The following is a 21,389-nucleotide window of genomic DNA, read 5'->3' on the forward strand; positions in this document are numbered from 1 at the left end:
TCTCTCCTGCTGTTACTCCCCTGCAACTGGTATTTAGAGATGTCTTGCCTCTGAGGCTGGAGGTGGCCTATAGCCCTCAGACTAGTAGCCATTGATAGACTTCTCTTCCATGAATTTATCTAAGCCCTTCTTAAAGCTATCCAGGCTGGTGGCAGTCACCACATTTTGTGGCAGGGAATTACATAGGTTAATTATGCACAGAGTGGCCCACCAGGATGCCTCTGAATACCAGTTGCAGGGGAGCAACAACAGCAGGAGAGAGGGCATGCCTTCGTCTCTTGCCTGTGGGCTTCCCAGAGGCATCTGGTGGGCCACTATGAAACATGATACTGGACTAGATAGGCCTGGGGCTTGAGCCAGCAGAGCTGTTATTATATTCTGAGTTCCATGGAAGAAGAGTGGGATAAAATGTAGTAAGTAAGTAAATGGAGGTCTGGTGGGGAATGAGTGTGCTTAGAATCCTATGCTTTCTTAGAATCACTTCTGCTTCCTGTGTCAGCATAATGCTAACCAACCAAAGAGGCATGATACATGAAAGTATTCCTTATGGGGATCCTCAGATGACCACTAAACTGCAGCGGTCATGTATACAGCTATCATGTGGAGACTCTAGTTGGTCTGAACTAGCTTGTTCCTCACAATTGAAGGGATGTATCCCCATACACACAGTTGCTCCCTTTGCTGAAGGGAAGGCAGAATCCCATTCATGCCGGAGTTATGTGTGTGCCTCAGAGCACACAGAGGTTCATACAGAACCTGAGACCAGAAATGACATGTAAAGCCCGGAAGAGAAGGGAGACATTAGGATGGAAGACATTAATAATTCTGCTTAGCACAGGAACTGTCTGTCATATACTGTAGGCCATTGTAGGAGCCAATAGCACCAATCATTTTCAGCACTACCCCCTGCTATTTGGCCTTGCACACACAAGGCTCGCTGTATTTAATGCTGTTTTGTTGATGGCAATTTGCTAAACATTTAATGGATTAATTATCACATCTCCCAAACTTAATTTAACTCTTATAGTTTGCTATCAATGCAATGACTTATATATCCTGGATGGTGTGAAAACCATCACACACTAATTAACAGTAAACTAACAGGGTAGGAAAAGACCATAGTAACAATTAATAAAGGCCTTTGTCAGAGAGTTACCATGTCGCAAGATGTGGAGATAAAGGGCAGGAAGAAGTTTTTCTCTCCCTCTCATAACACTAGAACTGGGGGGTCACCTTATAAAATCAATTGACAAAAGAATCAAGACAGAAAAGAGAAAGTACTTCTTCACACAGTGAGGCTGTTCTCACGACCTTCAAAAACTGGGCTAAGTGAGCCCAGACTGGTTTTCAGAGGTCGTGTGCTACAACGGGAGCTGTGTGTCTCCTGGCAGCAAATCTTCTTAACTGACCCCACCCTTCAAAGAGGTTAGTGGAGCGAGTGCTCCGCTAACCCTGTTTCACTGATTGTGAATCGCCATGGCACAGATCTGCACCATGGCGACTCATGAGGAGACCCCCCAGCCAGGTGGCTCCTACAAGCCTCCTGGTCTCGGGGGTCTCCCAGAATCCTTGGACTTCCGGAGGCCAAGTGGACCCCAATCCCTGCCACCCTGCTGGCTCTGTGACAGAGCTGGTAATCATGTGGGTGGCCAATCCAGCCGCCCAGGGTAAGCTCCCTGCTCATCTGCGGGGAGAGCGGGAGCCCACTCTCCCTGCAGAGTCCGGTTGGGCTCTACACATGGATTGTGCATAGAGCCTCAGTGTGTATTTTGGAATTTGCTGCCATGGAATGTACTGATGATCACTAGGTTAAATGGCTTTAAGAGAGGATTGGACAAATTTGCAGAAGACGGATCGATCCTCGGTATTAGTTATGGAGGCTATGTGAAATGTCCATGTCAGTGGCAGTATACCAGTTTTATGAGGACAACAGCTATTGCAGTGAACTTCACTATTTTTCAAGTGATGGATGGTCACTTTGGCAAAAAGCTTTCAACGTGAGAGCCATTTCCCATTGTGTTGACCTCTGCATAGTACTGCCCTTTAAGACAGACAGAGCTCTCTCTTAAGAGCCCTAGGAGGAACACATTGAGAAGGGCTACACTTCCCAGCACTCTGTGCATGCCTTCCAAGATGGTACGGGGTCTCAAGAAGCAGGGATGTATCTACAACTGAGTAAATGTGTGCAATGAAAATGGGCTGCCATTATGGGGAGCTATGCCCAAATTTCCAGCTTAAATAATAATTTCCCCCTTGAAATCAATGAGAAACTTAAAAGTTTTAATAACTCCAGAATGGTGGGCAGAAAGTTCTCAAAATTCAAGAGATTAGTCTACCTGTTGATTTTTAATAATTAAAAAAGATTCATTAAATATCAACAGGTGGATTGATCTCCTTGAATATTGGCACATTTAATGCTACTATCATGTGCTGCTTCCATATGAATTTGGAGAATTTTCTGCCAAGCCATTCTGGAATTATAATATGGGGTGCAAAAAAATGGGGTACTACTCCTTTCATATGAAGGCAAAGAGCAGTTTCTTGCAAATGAGGCTTCTGATGGGCCGAGTGGGGGATTAAATTCCAGAGCTTTCTGTAACTCTGTGCTATGAAATAAAGCAATTATGACACTCGTAAACTTTTTTTAGAAACTGTTTTTAATAAAATCATTAAAAATCAACGAGTAAACCAATATCCTTGGAAGTTTGCACATTTAATCTTCAGTGAGTGGTCTGAAAAAGTCAGTGGGCTAGAAATGGCACCCAACAGCCACTTCCATTAGCAATAAATGACTTGCTCTTTAAGTTGGTTTTTTAAGCTTGTGGAGAACAATGAATTGCTTTATTATTTTCAAGCAGTAGTGGCCCATGTGTGTTGCTCTGGGGTGGGAGGGGTGGGAAATGTGCTGACCACTCAAATGGTTGCTGTGCATGTGCAGAGGCCAGATGAGTGATGGGGGCAGTACAGCATCCCTGTGTGTTGCTGTGTCTGCCACCATGCTTCCTGAAGACTCTTGGGTGCCCTGGGTAGTGTGGTGAGTGGCTTTTTAAAGATACTGTTTCCTGCCCTCACCGCCCCCCCATCTCCAGTGGCACTAATGGATTGCTACTGTTTTCAAGCCCAGCCATGTCCTGCAAATAAAGATTGCCCCCCTGCCCATTCCCGGCATCCAATTCTCTTCCCAGTCTGTTCCTATGCAGGACAAAGGTGTATTTCTACTTACCTTGGAGAAATATCTCTTTTTCTATTGAGAGAACAGATAGATTGCAGTTCCTTGTAAACTGGGAAATTACCTTTCAGTCTGCAAAATGGTAATCAAAATGGTCAGGTCAACGTTTAACCATGATAGATGTCTTCTGTGATTGGTTTTGAAAGGACAGTAGGTCAGAAAATAAACCAAGCCATTTGCTTTGGCAAGAAAGGACTGGCCTCTTACTTCCATGTTGGTGGTGATGACCTGCAATCTTTTCCATTTCCTCCTTCCTGAAACAGTGCAACTATGTGCAGGGGTGCACCTAAGTAATTTTGGAATCTGGACCTAAAGGCCTTTGAAGGATGCCTCCCCCACTGCTGCAAGTTAAGCATCATCCCCCCCCACCCACCCACACATACACCATGACACATGCATTTTTAAGGTGTGGGTCCTTGAGGGCACAAACAGCAACTGAACTCACAAGAATGTTATAGAACAGGTATATTTATGCAAATATACATTAGCAGAAACATTTCAACACACAACCTAACATATTCCCATCCCACATATTGCTTTCCCCACACACCGCTCTGTCTCTAAAGCAAAGGTCATACCTGGCCATCTGGCACAGGTCACAGTCACTCCTGGCCACCCGGTGCAGTGTGAGCCAGTGGAACAGACTAAAGAGGATTTGGGGGGCCCCAGGGGTCGTGGAGGGCCTGGACTTCAGCCCGAATGTCCTGGGATAAGAGCACCTCTGACTATGTGTATTATTGGACTTTTTGTTGTGAGTTTGACTTTGTTGCTTTCTTAGACTGATGGAAAACCATGCATTTCAAGCCAAGCCATTTCCTGCTAATAAATCACATCGTGATGGTGTTGCTTCCCCTTCTCTAGGAAAGAAACCAAATGGCTGCCTTCTTTAGCAATAAAGCAATTTCCTCTGTGTTGGTGATGTTAATATCTGAAGTTCTTCACTTCGCTTTTTCTAAAACAGTGCAGCATGTTATTTCCATACCATGCATCATTCCTTCACGATTTTGTTATGAGTTTATTTCTTAAACTTGGTGAAATCTTAATAAATAAATTATTGTTGTCGATTTGTCTTTAGTTTCCTGTTCACGTTGGTCTATTTCTGGGGTGAAGATTCTTCTCCGGCCAATGTAGTATCTCTCCCCCTACTGTCTTTGGAACTAAGCCTTGCCAAAGGTTATTTACAGAGCCAAATGAAAAAAGGAAGCAAAAGATGGCATTTAGAGATGCTAAAATAGTTGCCTAATCTGCTGGATCTCTTGGTTTCACACTCCCTCCACTATTACAGATTCCTCTTCTAGAACAGAAAGATACTTCTTGACTAGCAGCCTTATCACTCACTTGTATATTTCAAAGGAACATAACTTCTTTGCCATGATTATCCCATCTATTCTTCAGAAAGGAGAAGGAGAACCAAGCTGCCTCTGTGAGATGCTGCTTCTTCTCCTGCATCCTCTACTTCTTGATGGCCAAAGCTTGATGGCTAAAGCTTTAGCTATCACCAAGGAGACAGTGAGCACATCATAATAGGTGATTATGATGTCAGAGGTGATGTCATAATTGCTACCTGCAGAGGTGGGGGCAAAGTGTCATCCTTCAGCATTGGGGAGGGATGATGTAGCTGGTGGGCACCTGTCTGCACTACAAACATATATGTGTTTTATACCAGGCCTATCCTAGGAATTGTAGTCTGGTCTGGAGAGAGTACTGATAGTTCTCAGTCTTTTTGAGTTTCACATTGATCCCTATGGGGACATTATCTGATGAGGCCCATGTTCAGTTATTTCACGCAGAACTTGTTATACCTCTGTAAAGATGGTCGGGTTTTCCTTAAAAGGGCCGCCTAGTGCTGGGCAAACCATAACACTGCACAGTGAGAATGATCATCTCCGCATGGTGCCAGGGGGACTGTGCAGAATATTCAGATTTGGCTGAAGCTTTCACACAGGTCCAATAAACGATTAGTCAAGAGGGCCACATTTAGAGTTGATGGGGTGTGGGGGTAGCCACTGGCCTCTGGGACTCACATTGAAGAACACTGAGCTATTGCTTTCAGTTCTGTTTGAGGGAGTTTCCTACAGGGTCTTCAAATGTTCTTCTCTTCTTCTGTAAGTATTCTCAGTGCAAACAACTGTTCCTGTATCTCTTGTTCTTGGAAAATACATCTACAGAAATCTAGATCTTCTAGAGTGGGTACTACTGCTAACTGGGCAAAGAGGTCCCTTTTAAAGTGTCGACTGTGTTATATTTAGCAGGGGAAGAGCAACTGTCCCTGTTCAGCCCATCATAGCATCTCTCCAGCAGTGTTCCCTGTAAGAGGGATTCCCAGATTTTGTTGACTACAACTCCCATAATTCCCAGTCAATGTCCATTGCAGCTGGGGATAGTGGGAATTGTAGTCAACAACATCTGGGAATCCCTCTTACAGGGAACACTGCTCTCCAGTGACTGTTGCCAGTGTCCGTTCTATGTTTCTGTAGATTCTAAGGGAACCATTTCCTTAAATCTTTTTTCTATTTAAGCCACAATGAGAACATTTTATTGAAAAAATGGTTTATACTAGGGATGTGCAGAACGTTCTGTGCTTGGAATGTTCCATGTTTGGAACGCACCATTTTGAGTGTTCCAAGCTTGGAACAGAATAGCCTGTTTTGAGGTACGTTCCGAGCACCATTTTGGATTCCAAAATGGTGCTCTTCTGGCCTCTGTGCACATGAAGCAGCCATTTGCTTGGTCAGCACCACCACATAAATGGCTGCTGTGTGTTCACAAAGGCTCGAAGAGCACCATTCTGGAATCCAAAATGGTGCTCAGAACATTCTGAATCACAACGAGGTTGTTCCATCGGAACAATTGGCTCCCTGACAGAACGTTCCAGGGATTTAGCATTCTGAGCTCGGAATGGAATGCTAGATCTGTTTCACGCACATCCCCAGTTTATACATATTCATCATAATTATAAATAATTAAACAAATCGCTAGAGTTGCACATTTCAGTGCATAAAAATGTGCATTAACATTGGAGTCATGAGCAACCAGCTTAATATATAACAATAATCAAAGAATTTTAATAATACATAATTTGGAAGAGATGAAAGTGTGACTCCACAAAGGCAAGGCATCAACACACCAGCACTCCACAGATCACACTGTCAAAAGTAGAGTGCAGATGTTTTATGGGTACTTTATGGGTACCCTCTTCTCCTCTATGAGTTTGCTTGTTGGTTGAGAGCTTCGGCTGGAAGCCTGCTCCGTATCCTGTCCTAGAGAAGTGCAGTTTATGGTGACACAGGGCAGGGTGTTTTTGGTAGGGCTCCCTGATTGTGGAATTCTCTTTCCCTTCACATTCGCATGGCCACCCTTCTTGCTTTTTGTTGCAACATAAAGACCTTTTATTCAAGCAGGTATTTATTCTGCATTGACTTGCCTGGTGGTTTTACCCTTTTCCTATTGCTCTGCTTTTGCTTGTTGTTCTCATTCTCATTCTCATTCTCTCTCTCTCTCTCTCTCCTATAGTTGCTTCTTTATTCTTTTAATTGCATCTCACTTTGGTTACACTGTGGAAAAGCAGCATATATGTGCATATAAAGCTGCCTTATGCTGAGTTGGACCCTTGTTCTCTCTAGCTCAATGTTGTCTACTCTGACGGGCATCAGCTCTCCAGGGTTTCAGACAGGGCCTTTCCCAGCCTGCCTAGAGGTTCCAAGGGTTAAACCTGGGGCCTTCTGCATGCAAACTAAGTTGTGACCCCATTCCCATATAAATCTTCTAAATCTTCTAAATAAGTAATACATAGTTTAAAATGTCTCACAAACAGAACCCGGCAAACCACTAGCTTCACATGACTGAAGCCAAAGGGCCCTGCAGGGGAATGAAAAGGAAGAACAGTACTGGATTGAACCCCAAACATTCTTCAATTGCTTCTGTTGATTTTTATTATCATTTTGTTCCCTGTTATCTCTTACACTATTCTCAGATCACCAGCAGATGGCAGCAATCCCTGGAGCCTGCCTTTGTTATTGTCTGAAGATATTTATCTCTCTATGTGAACTATCTTCTTCATGCTGATCCTGAAATATGAAGTTCCTTTATTATGGGACTGATTAAAAACAGTTAACTGCTGAAGCTAGTAACAATGAACTTAAATCACAGGTGCATTTATGTTCTTTTTCTTCCAGCTACAAAATAGAAATGCATGTACATCTACCCATAATTTTTTCCCATATAGCTAGAAAGAGAAAAGTGATTTGGACTTTGAGTGTACTCACACCTCATTTCATTCTCATATATATATATATACACACACACACACATACACACACACCCTTCAGTGTCTTCCTTTTCTCTACCTCATGTTATTATTCTGTTGTTGTTGTTGCTATAATTAAACCATCAATGCCAGAATTTGTTCACAAGTTAACAATATGTCAATTTTAATCCTGGCATTAAATATATCCGTTCCTACATCCTTGAGCCTTTGCTGTTTGAGGCTAAATGTCCTCCAACCATTAGGTAACGCTATCCAATTTGGCTTCTATTAGCACTCTCTCTACTTATTTATTTATTTGTTCATTTATTTATTCGATTTCTATACTGCCCTTCCAAAAATGGCTCAGAGCGGTTTATACAGAGAAATAAATAAATAAGATGGAACCCTGTCTCCAAAGGGCTCACAATCTAAAAGAAACATAAGACAGACACCAGCAACAGTCACTGGAGGTACTGTGCTAGCGGTGGATAGGGCTAGTTACTAAAAGGTGCCTCTTTGCCAAGTTAGCAAGGCAAAGTTAGCTAGAGCAACATCTAAAATTAATTCATATAAAATAAATTAACCGCTTTGTTAATATAAAGTCTTCCATTTTCCTCTTCTACTTCTGTTCTTAGACTTACAAGGGTCCCATATGCTTTGATTAGGACTGTTGATGAAACAGATAATGGTTATACTTGGTTCCACAAAATGGGGACATAGCCAGTATTCTTTTAGGGATGTGCATGGAACCGGTATGGCTGGTTCAGTTCAAATTTGAACCAGCCCGGCCTGGTCTGGTTCCGGCCAAACCAGGCCCGGTCCAGTTTGACTACTGAATTGGGCCGAAGCAGTTCGTGGACCAGTTTGGGGCAATGCTTGTAAAGGGGAATCATCTAAGAATTCCCTTTTACAACCAAAGGGAGATTCCTTAAGGGGCGGGGGGGAGAAAAGAACTCACTTTCCTGGTATTGGTAGGATGGCAGCAGGAGGGTCGGCAGTGGGGGTTCCTATAAACCCCCCACCGGCTTCCCCAATAGCAGCCCAGGCTGGCACCCGTGGGCCAATTCGGGCCTCTAGCAACTGCAGAGCATGCAGGACCTCATTTGTCCCTGCAGGACGAATCGGGCTGCAGCCACTAGCCTGGGCTGCTATTGGGGAGGCTGGCAGTGGGTTTAGAGGAGCTGCTGTCCCTGCCACTGCCATCCCCCCACCACCATCCCACCACTGCCGGGAAATTAAGTTACCCTCTGGCCGCCTGCCCTTTGGGAATCCCCCTTTGCTTGTAAAGGGGAATCCTCTACAGATTCCCCTTTACAAGCATTGCCCTGAACTGATTTGGACCAGTTCTGTTCGAACTGGGGCCGGTCCGGTTTGAACTTGGACTGGCACCCCCTTTTGGGGGGGGGGCTGGGCCAGTTCGACTCAATCTGGAGTACAAGTCAAATCAGTTTGCACACCCCTATATTCTTAAAGGTAATTCTTACGACCGAGATGGGGAGGGTTGGCGGGCAGGCAGGCTTCTACCAGCCTACCTGCTCATGCTCTACCCTCCCCAGTATCCTCTGCCACTCACGCAGCACACAAGCAGTGCTGCAGTGAACAGCAAAGCCAGGAGCTGGAAGAGGAAGTCCTCCATCATCCCACAATGCACCACGCCAGGAGTGCATTGGGGGATTTCCCCACTGCCGGGTTCTCTTGCCACTTGGCTTTGTGAATGTTTGGGTTGCAGGCAGCCTGAGTGGGTTGCATGGCCAGCGAATGGGGTGGAAGTGTGCTCTTCAGGCTACTTGGAGTACATGAAGTGATCCCAGCACTTCTCATGACTGGCTCTACCCAGGTAGAGCTTCCTTACCTGGGTAGATCTTGTCATGAGAACGACCTTTTCATCTAAGAAGCCTAGTGTGAAACCTAAATCAGTGTTTAGCACTTTGTATGGCTAATCTAATTAAGGCTGTATAACTTCTCCAAAACTAAGACGGTTAAACTGCAGACGTCTGGGCTCTTCTAGCAATCTCATTTCCTCTCTTTCTGCTTTGCTTAACATCTGATGAAGAGTTCTAGATAATGCCTTAAGTTTGTGTCATTTTGGTCGATCCAAATAAAGGTATTAGGTGGTGTGGCTAGTGGATTTTTTGAATGATTAACATGGCTACCTATCATTGCAGCACATAAAAATAATTTATTTATGCATTGACTTGCTTGCTTACCTTTTAAAATCAAATACATGGTCTTTACAATTTTGTCTGAATTTGGCCGCCGCCGCCCCAACTATGTAAATTGAGAGATTGCACCCAAGATGACTTGCAGGTGGCTCTAGTAACTTTTGGGATCTTCATTCACAACTTGGTCATATATTTTTAAGTCAAATTTAAAATAGTGCAACCAAATTATGAGTTCAGGGCCATCCCATCCACTAGGCAGACCTAGTTGCTAAGGCACCAGTTCTTGGGGTGTGTGTGTGCAGAAATAGTGCCAGAATATAGCATTGTCAATTATTTGCTCTCTCCCTCTTGATTTACACCTCTGAAATACTGCACAGTGGTAAGAATTTAATATATAATCCTGATCCCCAAAGGGCTTGCGTCACATCACCCCAAAATACACAGTCTTCTTTGCTCATTGCACCGCAGACCCCAATAAACAGCTAGGCTCATAAGCTGCACTCCCTGTCTTGACTATGAATTGCCTGCCTCAGCAATCATTTCCAAGAAGAAAAGGTCTCAGGCAGGATTTCCAAATTAACAGCAGCATCTTTTCATCTCTGAAGGGTTAAAGTTTTGCATCCTTAATAGATTGGAAACTCTCTCTCACTGTATCGTCAAACGATTTATTATTTTTTTACACAGACAGGTGTTATTGACTGGTTTGTTTTATCCAGACATCGAGTCCTTCCCAAGGACCTGGGATGGCTGGATTTTATTATCAATGCTGTTGCTGTTATTATTATAGATATCATCGCAGAATCTAGGCTGTTCCCAGTAAAGTTGCTTTTTGTAATTGGCTGATGGTGATTTCTGTGGCTCCTATGGTGTTGAGGTGCTCTTCAAGGTCTTCTGGAATTGCACCTTGGGTGCCAATTACCACTGGGATTATGTTGGTCTTTTTCTGCCACAGCCTTTCAATTTCAATTTGTAGATCTTTATATTTTGTGATTTTTTTCTATTTATTTTTCTTCTATTCTTCTATCCCCTGGTACTGCTATGTTGATTATTTTAACTTCTTGTTCTTTCTTCTCGACTACAATTATATCTGGTGAATTATTATTATTGTTATTGTTATTATTATTATTAATAATTACATTTATAAACTGCTCCATCCAAAGGCTCGGGGCGGTGTACAACAAATTTAAAAAGACATAAAAACACACACCACTTACGACACAGTGCTAAAAACAATATAAAAACAATTCAAAAACAATTAAAAACCCTTTAAAACTAATTAAAATACTTTAAAAACTATTTAAAAACCTTTGGAAGGCCAGGCTAAACAAGTAAATTTTTAGGGTTCTCTTAAAGGCCGACAGGGAGCCTAAACTGCAGATATCTGCCAGGAGTGCATTCCATTGGCCAGGAGCAGCTACAGAAAAGGCCCGGTTCCGAGTCGCCACCAGATGTACCGGGGGTAACTGGAGATGGACCTCTCCAGATGACCTCAATGAGTGATAGGTATCATACTGAAGAAGGTGCTCTCTAAGGTAGCCTAGACCCAAGCCATTCAAAGCTTTACCAACACTTTATATTTCACCCGAAAACACATGGGCAATTAGTGCAGCTGTTTTAAGACAGGCATAATATGGTCTCTCTGGGTTTCCCCAGAGATCAGTCTGGCTGCTGCATTTTGAACTAACTGAAGTTTCCAAACTACGTACAAAGGCAGCCCCACGTAGAGCGCATTGCAATAGTGACTAGCATGGGCTAGTCATTCACTGTTCATCCATGAGGACTGATCTTTCAACCTCGTGAATGAGCAGCCTGAGCACTCAAGCTAAAGCAGGGATTCCACACTTCTTGGCTGGGACGCGCCAAAGTCAAACTTTGCCTAGGGTGTTAAGCACCTTAGGGCCGGCCCTGTATAAATTAAATTAGATTCCCCACCCCCACTCCAAGTTTTTTTTTAACGTAAAAAGGGAAATAGTCTAAGACTAATTGTAATTAGCAACCCATTTCCAAATCAGACTGAAGGGGCTTGAAAGTTAACATCATGGGTGCCAGCCAATCAGTGCTGTGCATGGTTGGCTTCTGTCGTAAAGTGACAGAACTGGTTTTCACAGAGGCTGATTGTGCACTTCCACAGTGGCTCAGTTGCATTTATCCAACTATGGATGCACCCTGACATAAATATGTGCATTATAGCACCCACAAGTCATGCTGTAAAAAGCAAATATAGCTGCAGTATGTAAGCTCCAGATTAAAAAAAAGCTGAAAAATGGACTTTTTGTCCCACTTGTATTAGAGTTCAGAAACTCTCAGCAGAGACTAGATGGCATCAGCATTATAACAATTATTTCCCAGAGACTTGTTTAGACACATACAACATTTCTTACCTTCCTTTCCCAGCCAAGAATTCCAAAAGGAAAAAGTGATTTATTCTGTTGCCCTAAGAAGTCTGACATTGGCAACCTCAGTCTTGCCTGGTTTGTCAGCTCAAAGCATTAATTCTTGGCACTGGAGAACCTCACTTCCACTTACCAAAAATCTGTGCCCTAGCTGGCATTTTGTAAGCAAGCATTTTGTACTTCTGATTTTCATTTTATCCTGAGTTTGATGGGCACAAAAGAGCAAAAAGCAAGGAAGGGAAAGACAGACTTTGATATTGTAAACATGTTTACTCTAATGACCCAAAACTTAACGTATGTGGAAGAAGGACATTGACACCAGATTTTTTGAGAAGGTTAGTGACTGTACCAATAAATACTTATGTAAAACTTCACACTCCTCTGTTCTTCCAATAAGCAGAAATATGACTCTCATGCTAATAGATAAAGACTCAGGCTTTGCTTAACCCGATAAGCATTTTCCAATTTAGTGAACTATGCTTGTCTGCTTCACAGGGGCCGTTCTATATGGATAAGAAACAAGAAATTTTAAAAAGGAAACTTTGGCTAAGTGACATTTTGACATCATTTAGGGTAATGTTGAGGGGGGAAACCCTGACACACGAGTGCGTTGATGCCTTGTGTTTGAAATGAATTAGCACAATATAAGAATGTGAGTGACACAAATTGTTGCAGTAGATAACTACCAGACTCTGTGAAAACATTTTGCAGAATTTACGAAAGAATGATACTCCTTAGGAGACAGTGAACAATATAAATGGACTTTTCTTCAGGATCAATTTAGTACTGTATTTGAAGGCAGTAATGGTAATAATATTTGAAGACCTAATGATTATTTGTAAAGGAGCATTCAAAATCAAACCCTTGAAATAATCAAGATGTCTTTCCCTTGGTTGTGGAAACAGCTTGAGACCAGTGTTCCCTCTAAGAGGGATTCCCAGATGTTGTTGTGAGCCCTTTGGGGACAGGGATCCATCTTATTTATTTATTATTTCTCTGTGTAAACCACTTTGGAAACTTTTGTTGAAAAGTGGTATATAAATATTTGTTGTTGTTGTTATATGGCCTCAGAATAAGTCCTTTTGTTGAATGGGTTGGTGCTGCTATTATTGGGCACATTTCAGTGCTGGTTTTAGTGGTGTCAACTATCACTCTATACTTATTTCCTTGCCGCTGAATTCATGCTTAAATCTGAAAGAAAATCCTTCCACATCAAACACAGGTAATTGCGCCAATCCAGTAAGGGAATCAGTGTGGAGCCAACCTTCTGCATGCATAGCCAATGTGGATGCAGATGGCATTGTAGCTCAGTGGTTGAGCATTTGCTTTGCATGCAAAAGGTCCCAGGTTCAATCCCTGGCACCTCCACAGGTAGGGCTGGAAAGACTCCTGAAACCTTGGAGAAATCACTGCTAGTAAGTGTACTGAACCAGAGGGACCAATGGTCTGACTTGGCATCAGCCAGTTTCCTGTGTTGCTATAGAGATGTATATTCCGATCCAGGTGTAACAATTGCCATTGTTTACAACCAGAATTGAGTTGGGGCCTTTAGTGGTTGAATGTAGCAATGTATTGCTCAAAAAGGTTCACTAGTTTCAATGCACAACTTTAGGCTTAGTATATTTCAGGCCTCTTTGAGACTACTGCTATGATTACCATGTACAGTTCCATCTATGATTCTTGTTCCTTAAGCATACACATTCCTGGTAAAGATTCTTCTGACATTTGCCCAAACCAGAACCTGGAAAAGAATCCCAAGTGCAGGCTGGGGAGCCCTAGATGCAGAAGCATTTTCAGAGCATTGCTGGGACCACTCAATTTGAACAGATTCCCATCCTGCTCTGAAAAACCCAAGAAAGCATGGCAAGCAGCAGTCTCCTAACTAAATCATCTCTTAAATGCCCTCAGAGGCTATCTAACATTGTATGATTGCATGTTATAACAGGTGGATGGTGTGAAACCACTGTTCACTCACCATGCCAGGAGCTTAAAGCATAAGAGATGGCCTCCTATAGTGCCCCGGAATAGCCTCCACAATGCTTTAGGAGGCTGCTCACAAACATGACCAGAATGAATTGGAGAAACCACTCTGGCTTCCATGAATCCGTGATCCACTTTGGAATGTTGATGTTGTGGAAAGTATCCACTGCCTTTCACACTTTCAAAACATTGTGGAGTAGAACCACTTGGTTGTGTTTTTCCTTAATTGTTGGTCATATGACGTGTCATTACATCATTTTGCTCCCCTTTGCATTATTTAGCTAGGTTTGTAATTACAGTATTACCTTAGATCTTAGCAGGATTTTGTTGGAAAATAAGTCTTTATTGATCCTCTTACTGTCATGTCCACCAAGGCAGCCAATTCTTCTCCTGATATATTTCTAAGTCCTAAAAGGCTTAGATCTAAATCTGTAGAGTCTCAGTTGTATTTCATGAAGACATTTTTCATTGTCTAAACAACCTTTTTGGCTATGTGTTATTCTTTTTAGTTTTTCCACTGAAGAAGTGAGCATGCTCAAACTCATAAGAGTCAGAAAATTTGCACTTTTGAACATGGATGTGTCATTGTCACTCACTATTGCATCTGAAACATCTTACCATTACATAGTGATTTCGTTAGGGGTGCATAGTAACTAAAGTGGGGGGGGAAAGAACCATCAGTTTGATTGAAAATTCCATATCTGCATCAGATAGGACAGCCGTATCCCAAAGCAGATGGGCTCTGGTACGATTTAGGGTCTATAGGGTCTATAGCCATTCCGTGCTTCTCGCCTTTAGCACTGAGTGACTATAACACTGCTCCTACTCATAGTATGCCAGCAAGAACAGGATAGAGAAAAGGCAGGCAGTGGTCATGTCTCGGGCATATGAAGCTGTGGTTAATCTGTGAAGCCGAGAATCATGCTGCAGATGATTGAATAACTGCAGTTTGGTAACCACCAGCTTCTGGGAAGAGGAACCCCACTCTCCCTCCTCCTCTTAGTCTGCCCAGGTTGCATCCCAGCAAGCTCCATTCAGCTCATGTCGCCAGACTGTAAGCAAGCCGTCATCATGCTAGTGAAGCTGCATCCACTGGCCACGATGTTAGAAGGAGCATGCTCAACGTGATCATGCCTTTGGGGGCCTGCCCTCATCAAGGCAAAGACATTTTAACCCTCTCCTCACAGTGCTTGCACCACTGTCTTGTGCAATTGGGGAGGAAGGGTCTTTTCTCCCCTGGGAAGAGAGGACTGGGCCTCTTTCTTCCCACTTGCACTGGTCAAAGATAGACTGCACAAGCAACCCCTCTACTTTTTCTTGTAACATTTGAAGAATGAGTGTCACCAGCAATGTCTATTTGTGACACACCGATACCAGCCCATTCTACAACATATGTGCCACTCTACAACATATATGCCCCCCTCCCCATTTCTTTAGTGACCTCTCTTTTCCTTCCGCCTAGACCCTCATCCCTATCCTATGCATTAGTTGTTATGGATGGATGGATAGGACGAGACAGCTAGAAAGAGGGTGACATTATTTAGGATTTGCCCCTTCAGTTTTTGGTAGCATTGCTCTGTTTTTTGTACCAGTTGGTAGGGAAAGGGGGCCCAGCCCCTTCCACTGGGTGAAAGCATGCTTGGTCTTGGCCAAACCTCATGAGAAGAACCATCCATCTAGAACAGGATTAAATCACATAAGCGATTCATCTTGTGCAATGAAGATGGATACTGCTCCAGAGCAGACTACTCTCTCATGGGGGACTTTTATCACCCGGCCCAGTTCCATCAAAGCTCCATCAAAGCTCCAGGAAGGGTCCCTCAGCAACATCCTTCCTGGTCCTGGCAACTGCTGGGAACTGAAAATACAGGGGGGCCCTTAAAAGAATCTGGTCTTCCTGCAATACATCTGCATGCTTGGCTTTCTTGCTCCTGGATAGTGCTCAATGGGTGCAAAGAAGCTACCACCCAGATTTCAAAGAAATTGGGCAAAGGGATGATTTTTAAAATGATTTTTGAAGTTTACACATCTTTAAGCTTCTTCCCATAGGGAATAATGGGGATTTCAGCAGCCTTAGTTATAACTCCCCAGTGGAGGGGGGGGACACCAGGGTGGCCCAGAGAGGGTTGTGGTGGATGGTAGTGCCCAATGGGTGCAAGGAAGCTACCTCTGGCTGATTCGGGTGATTTGTAGACAAAACAAATCACCCAATTCAGACCAAAAAAATATGGAGATTCAGAATTCCAGTTTGTGGCCTAAGTGGGTTAGGTGGTAGTGCCCAATGGGTGGAAGCTACCATCCAAGTTTCAAAGAAATTGGGCAAGGGGGTGATATTTAAAGAATTTTTGAAAATGGCATGTCTTTGGGGCAGATTTGGGGCAGAAAAGGGATTTTGGGGGCAGAAGAGTGGGTCAGATGGTAGTGCCCCAATAGGTGCCTGCTATCATCCAGATTTCAAATAAATTGGTGAAAGGAGTGATATTTAAATAATTTCTGGAGTTTGTGTGTCTTTAAGCTTTTTCCCATAGGGAATAATGGGGGTTTCAGCAGCCCCATAACTCCACTTGGGGGGCACCAGGGTGTCCCAGAGTGAGTGGTGATGTAGTGCACATAGGGTGCCAACCACCCCCAAACCCACAAGCCCATGGGGCACTGGGTTTTGTTGTTTCTGGGGTGTTCTGAGAGATTCTCTGGTAGCAAATGAGAGTGTAGAAATCCCCATTATTCCCTATGGGAAGAAGCTTCAAAAATCATTTAAAAATCACCCCCTTGCCCAATTTATTTGAAATCTGGGTGGTAGCTTCTTTGCACCCATTGGGCTGACCACCCACTACAACCCACTCTGGGCCACCCTGGTGCCCTCCATGTGGAGCTATAAGGCTGCTGAAATCCCCATTATTCCCTATGGGAAAAAGCTTAAAGACACACCAACTTCAACAATTCTTTAAAAATTACCCTTTCCTCAATTTCTTTGAAATTTGGGTGGTAGCTTCCACCTATTGGGCACTACCATCCACCCCTCTCTTTTGCCCCCAGGACCCCCATTTTCCCTGAATCGATTTGGATTCAGATTTGGAAAATTTGGGTACAAATAGAATCTGGGGTTATGTGGGGGCAGATTCAGACTTAATACAAATCAAGGGTGTTTCAATTCAGGTACAAATAAAAAAAACACAAAACAATTTGTGCACATCCCTAATGGTTACTTCCAGTTTGGCATTATGTCTAAAGGAAGCCTCTATTAACTGGGTATAGTTGTCCTAGAAAAGGGAAGATGGTGGCAGGCTGGACATAACAACACCCTTCAAATACCTGAGGAGCTGTCATGTAAAAGAAGGCAAATAATAATTATTTTTTCTGCATCAGAGGGTTTGACTAGATCTAATGGGCTTAAGTTACAGAAGGATAGATTTCAGCTGAACATTCGAAGAGCCATTTGACAATGTAACCTATTACCTAAGGGATGGATCAGCAATCTCTTGCGAATGGCCTTCATGCAAAGGCTTGACAGACATCTGGTGGAGATGTTCTAGCTCTGGATTTCCTGCATTGAGCAAGAGGTTGAACTAGAAGGCCTCCTTCTCCTCTACAATTCTATGCATCTGTGATTACATATCCTTAGTTTTTGCTTCAGAAGCATAACAAATCAGTTTATTGAATTGCAACATTGCTTACTCCTTCAGAAGCTGGTGGAGTAGCTTTATGGTTTGTTAACCAAAATTCAGGCCATTTTTGTGTGCAGTACTGTGATGCACTGGCCCCATTTGGACATAACACCAAACCATAGGTAAACATGCCAGAGGTTTGAGTTTGTGATCATTCGAAAGCATGAAGCCATGTAGTTGGCTTTGTCACCCAACTACAGCTCCATTTTCACTCCCAAATCTGAATCTGAAGGCCCAAACAGGCCAAAGAGCGTAGCATAAAGAAAGCCTTTTCCTTAGACGGCCAGTCCACCAGAGAAAAAAGAAACATGAATATGTCCCTGGCCTCCGTTTGACTGCACTCTTATGAGGTAAACCTTCCAACTATATTGGCCTACTGTTGTGGGGCACCCGGCAAGACTGGTTAACAATAGAACTCATACTCCATACCAGATTCTCTGGTAGCAAATGAGAGTGTAGAAATTCCCATTATTCCCTGTGGGAAAAAGCTTAAAGATGCGTAAACTTCAAAAATAATTTAAAAATCATCCCTTTGCCCAATTTCTTTGAAATCTGGGTGATAGCTTCTTCACCCATTGAGCACTACCAACCACCACAACCCACTCTGGGCCACTCTGGTGCCCCCCATTTAGAGCTAGAAGGCTGCTGAAATCCCCATTATTCCCTATGGGGAAAAGCATAAAGATGTGTAAACTTCAAAAATCATTTCAAAATCACCCCTTTGCCCAATTTCTTTGAAATCTGGGTGGTAGCTTCTTTGCACCCATTGGGCACTACTAACCACCACAACCCACTCTGGGCCACTCTGGTGCCCCCCCCTTGGAGCCAGAAGGCTTCTGAAATCCTCATTATTCCCTATGGGGGAAAGCTTAAAGACACACCAACTTCAAAAATTCTTTAAAAATCACCCCTTTGCCTTATTTCTTTGAAAATTGGGTGGTAGCCTCAACCCATTGGGCATTACCACCCAACACACTTAGGCCACAAAATGGAGGTCTGAATCTCCAAATTTTTTTTGTCTGAATCGGGTGATTTGTTTTGTACCTGAATCTGGGCAATTGAGGACAGGGGTGATTTGTTTTGTCTACAAATCACCTGAATCAGCCAGATTCAGGTACAAATAGTTTTGTACCCAAAGAGTTTCACACAACCCTAGAAACCATGCCACAGGTTTAGGAGTGCAGCCATTTGAATGTGTGAACCTGCAGTTTTGTCACAGAACCATGGCTTGGTTTTCAACCCCAAACCTGAATTTGAACTTTCAGTTAGCATTGATTTTCCTGGCCAAAACCTCAGGTCCAAAAACAGCATTGTGTCGTCTGGATTCTGCTGCTCTGTCCTCCAATTTGCACAAGCTGCACAAACTGGAGTTAGTGGTAGGAAGCTCCTTCCTATCTCCTTCTTAATTGGCTGCTGAAGATCGGGATCACCTGGGAGTGCAGCGGGAGAATTGAGGCAACCTGCCTCCATTGGACTTGCAATTTGCCAATATGTCTGAAGGTGGCCTTATCCTTTCATCATAGCACTTGCTTTCTAGACCCTTGACCATCTCCATTGCCTCCTCTAAACCCATTCCATTTGGCATACATCTTTTTATAATGTGGGACCAGAATGAGACATAGGGGCTATTCTGACAATCGGGAAAAATAGGGTTAGGAAAGCCTAGCCAGATTTTTCCCGATCGTGGGAACCACTGGGCCTGCCCTTAGCCCGGGTTTGCAGAGCAAGTGATCCCTGATCTTGAGTAGCCACGGCGTGCCTCTGTGCCGTGGCTACTCATGAGTAGACTCCCGACTCCTGGCTCCGGGGGTCTCCCCAGTATACCCTGCGCACTCGTGCAGGGCATACTGGGGCTTCTGGGGGCCACGCGGCCCCCGAGTTCCCCAGCCCCCGCCAGCTGTGTCTCAGAGCCGGCAACCGTGTGGGCGGCCAATCCGGCCACCCAGGGCTCCCTGCCCGATCGTCTGCAGGGAGAGCAGGCTTAGCCTGCTCTCTCCGCAGTTTGGGGAAAAGCGGGTCTCACGGATCGTGAGACCCGCCTCACAGTATTCCAGATGAGGTCGGACTTGCATGGAATAAAGTAGAACTATTGTTTCTCATGACTTGGAAATAGGGTTCTATTAAAATGAAGACTAAAATTGCATCAGTCTTCTTTGCAGCTGCAAAAAGTTCACAAACAGAGGCATGAAATGGCAACTCTTAGGGAGACCCCATTAATCACCCTCTTGCATTCCCTCTATACTAAAGAAAGCCCTGCTCACCCTTCCTGTATACAGTCCTCAGGAAACAGACTGAGGCAGCTGAAGGACTCTGAATTTGGGGCAAACATTGACTTTAGATTGCTTGGGAATTTTTTCCAGACTACAGTTCCTCAAGCCCAATGCTGGGGCTGCAACAACTGCCTGCAAAAAGAGGGCCAGACTAATACAAACTCTCAGTAAGGGCTGGAGTACTCAAGCCCTCAGTAATAGGGTTTACTGTTAAGGCGGGCCCCTAGGTTAGTGTCTGCTTGCATTACCATCTCCCCCACAGTCACTAGATGCCCCTTATCTTTTTATTTATTTTATTATTATTATTTTTTTTTTGCTGCCTTGCCATCCCCAGGGACCATAGCCCAGCACTGCTGATCAGTGAGGCACAACTATAACCTGTACCAAGATAGGTTCCGGAAAAGGAAGGGGCTGTTCCGAGGCCCTAAATGAGCTATCCAAAAATTCCACTGGCTTGCTGACCCACTGCCGTGTCAATCGTTTTGTCTTTCCTAGCAGGGCAGCTCCTCTGAGGTTTCTTTCCTGACATCAGTATAGGGGAAAGGGGAATCCTCACTGGATTCCCCTTTACCAGTAGAGCTCCAAACTGGCTCAGTTCAAACCGGGCCCGATTTGGTTCGAACTCAGACCAGCCGAGGCCGGACCAGTTTGATGCAGAGCCTGGCTTGAACCGAGCTGCCTTGCACACCCCTAGCTGATTCAAACAAGCCTTGGATTTCATGTGGCTTTGGGTGATCTAGGCCTGAAGCCTTGTGAAAATGCTAGTCCCAGGCTTGTCTCTCGGCTTCCCACCCCTGTAATCTCTCCCATCCCTTTAGGGTGAGGGGAAGGATGACTGAGGGTGGGGAGGCTTCTTCAGAGGAAAGCAGAACTAAAATATTCTTAAAGGTCACATGCCATCTCTTCAGACCATTTAAGACTTCTGAAATGCCACTCTGAAGTAAAATAACTGCCTCTCCAGAAGAGTCATTCCATTAGTGAGCCAGCAAACATACATCAGTACTGAGATAAATGGGAGTACAGAAAATTGATTTTAGACTCATGCTGTAAGTGTGGTCAAATGTTATAGGCCAGCGCATCAAATAGGATTCTAAAGCATTGCTGTGGCTGAAAAATAATAACACAACAGTTCTGGATAAAAACAGCTTTATATGTCATTTCATTTGGTTGTGGCTGTTTATATTAAAATCTGCACTTGTTGGTTTTATTTGCTATGTGGAATAAGTGGTGCTTCCTTTGTATTTTACATTTCCCCCTTTTCATATATGTATATTTAAAATTATCTATCTATCTGTCTGTCTATCTATCTAATCCATCATTTCCTAAAAAAAGGAAGCTTTTCTCTCTTAGCATCTTTCCCATGTTTTGATTCCTGTGTGTGACAGACAAATACTACCATCACTTCTGAGATACAGAAGAACACTAGATTTCATGATATTTCAGT

The sequence above is a fragment of the Hemicordylus capensis genome, chromosome 6 (genome assembly GCF_027244095.1).
Source record: "Hemicordylus capensis ecotype Gifberg chromosome 6, rHemCap1.1.pri, whole genome shotgun sequence".
NCBI classification, from domain to species: Eukaryota; Metazoa; Chordata; class Lepidosauria; order Squamata; family Cordylidae; genus Hemicordylus; species Hemicordylus capensis.